General features: G+C 36.1%; 1 long non-coding RNA gene across 2 annotated transcripts; it reads left to right on the top strand.

Moving 5' to 3' along the window:
• Positions 1–467: 467 nt before the first annotated feature.
• On the top strand, positions 468–1,578 carry LOC130507793 (uncharacterized). 2 transcript variants are annotated; one of them, XR_008942438.1, is made up of 3 exons: positions 468–969; positions 1,249–1,312; positions 1,396–1,578. It is a non-coding gene; the product is annotated as an uncharacterized LOC130507793 (long non-coding RNA). The 2 variants fall into 2 exon arrangements; XR_008942437.1 differs by having other exon boundaries at positions 468–1,080.
• The last annotated feature ends 1,000 nt before the right edge of the window (positions 1,579–2,578 follow it).

The following is a 2,578-nucleotide window of genomic DNA, read 5'->3' as shown; positions in this document are numbered from 1 at the left end:
TCAGAGTTATACGCTTGTTTTAAGAGATTCTTCAGCTTTTCAATCTTCTTTGCTGAGTTTGCTGCAGATTTTGACTTCCATCTGGCAAGACTTGATCGACATCTTTTGAGTGCTATATGGAAGCGACTGCCCGGTAAACTCTGACACTTTGTCTCCCATGTGAGCTGAATCTCCTTCTTGACTTCTTTGTTGAACCTCCATCTATTATCGTATCTGAAGAGCTTTGTTCCTTTCCATTTTCTGTCACCTGTATTAAGGAGAAGTGGTTTATGGTCAGAACCTATCCAGTCAAGTAGCTTAACATATGCTCTTGGAAACATGTCTTGCCACTCAGCCGTGGCCACCACTCTATCTATTTTAGATTGTATAGTGTAGTGTTTCCTGTGTCCCATCCATGTGTACTGACCTCCCACAGTCTTTAAGTCATGGAGACCCAAAGTATTGACACTACAAGAAATACGAGTATTGGTAGCAGTTCGCGGTAGCACGAATTCTCGAACTGCTACTAAAAATGTCAAAACTCAGATCCTAACTTTATCATACCATTAAATAAACGCTACACCGGATTTTCATTAAGCGGGAAATCAAAAACCCACTTTCGAGTCTGTTTTTATTTGGTAACATTTTGAACCGCCAACACTTTGGGAAATTTTGGTTTTCACACCAAAACTTTTTGTGTTTGGGATTTTTTTTGTTTTTGCCAAGTCCTTTCTTCATCTCAACAAAAAAAAAATCATTCATGTCTAGAGAAAAAGGTCAATTCTTTTTCCACTCGATGTATTGATCTCAAACCCAGACTAGGCACAGCTCCGGCGACGCTTCTATTCTGGCAATCCCAAGCCTCTGCTTCTGCGAAACCCTAGACGTTGGAGGTGAAGAAGACCTGCTACTCTTCAATGGCAGAAGTAGAGAACACTAATTCTATCCGGTCTCAGAAGACGAGATGGCAAGCTACGAGCCTGGAGACGGGTAGAACTTCTTCCGCCTCTCTCTCTGTCTGTTCGATTCGATCTCATATATATTTCTCCATCGCTGCTTCTCTGTCTATTTCAAGTTCCGTTGATTCTTCTTCTTCGTCGGGTATGATTTTATTTGGATTTCACCATCATCGGTTGTTTCTCTGTATAATTTGCTTTCAAATCCAATTCGCTAGGATTCTGTTTCCTCGCAAAGCTTCTCTGCAGTTTGACAGTTTAGTAGACTGAAGAAGTGAAAAGTCACATTCTTTTCTCTAAATGTTTCACTTAGGGACTATTGATTCAGTTACTCCAAGAGACCTGATGCAACTGCAGATTTGAGTGGTGCTATTGAGGTTTGTCACTCTTACTTACCTGTCGAGTTACTTGTTTTACTACCGAAAGAGCATAGCCTTAGTAGCCATTTTCATGTTGACAGGCTGGAAACAAGGAGGACATTGAGAAGTACAGCAAATGAACTGTGAAGTTATTATACCATCCACTTCAAAGCAATTGAACCAAGTACTCTTATTAGTACATCTACAATATCCCACTCTCCAGATTGCAGAACAATCTTCGCTCTGTGGTTGCTGTAACAGACTCGGAGTTGCTCTATAATCAGGCAAGTCTCTTTCATATCTCTTTGTAGATTTGTTGTTTATATGAAATGGCTTTGTAGATGCCTATATGTTTTCAGTGGCTTTGTTTGTTCATTGAGTTCTAAAGGTTGTCACTTTAATGGTGTTTGTTGTGTAGGGGAATGATTCTACTCTTTTTAGCCTCTCCTTCTAGTTTTCTCTGCTCTAATAATCTTCAAAGACTTAAATTCATTGTTGATAATCACTTATATACAAGGATGTATCAGTAACTACTCTGCCCTTGTTAAATCTCCTTCCACACTTGTCGTGTCCTTGTGAGATTCTGTAAACGTTGATAAATCTGTGTCTTGTATTTTCAATAGGTTGATAAATTTATGTCTAGTTGGAACAATGACAAAGCTTTTAGGGATAGATTTATTCAGTAACTTCAATTCTTATTTGGGTGTCTTGCTGTCTTTCTTGGATAACAGTGTGAAAGTTATGGTTTCGTTTTATGTGTTTCAGGACATTGAGAAAGAGAAGCTGAGGAGCGAGAAGCTTTTTTTACTAGAATTAAGTTAGTTTCTTTGATTTTTTATTTGAATGATTAGGTTAGGAAGGACTTATAAGGATACAAGTCTGATGACGAGTACTTAATATATGTATGTTTCAGATTTATGTTTAAAAATTAGATTATCATTTATATTTATAAAGTTAATGATATTTTTATTTCTCAATCCTCTAAAACCCCTAACTTTCAAATATTTCATTATAAAATCTAAAAATGACACAAAAAGTAATATGATAAAAAGAAAACCTAACACTAATAATAAACTAGAAAAAGAAAGAAAAAGTACATTTTTACATTAAGTTTTAAACCCTAAACATGCCCTAAACCCTAAATACATACCTCAAAGCCTATATCCTAAATACAAATTTCAACAATAATATTTTTAAACTTGAATTAAAACTCTAAATTTAGTCATTTCAGAAAACTTAATCTTGACTATATATTTGATTTCAAATTCCAAACCATACTTACAT

Source organism: Raphanus sativus, unplaced genomic scaffold (assembly GCF_000801105.2).
Source record: "Raphanus sativus cultivar WK10039 unplaced genomic scaffold, ASM80110v3 Scaffold5822, whole genome shotgun sequence".
In the NCBI taxonomy this organism is placed as follows: domain Eukaryota; kingdom Viridiplantae; phylum Streptophyta; class Magnoliopsida; order Brassicales; family Brassicaceae; genus Raphanus; species Raphanus sativus.
This window is presented reverse-complemented; position numbering and strand designations above follow the sequence as displayed.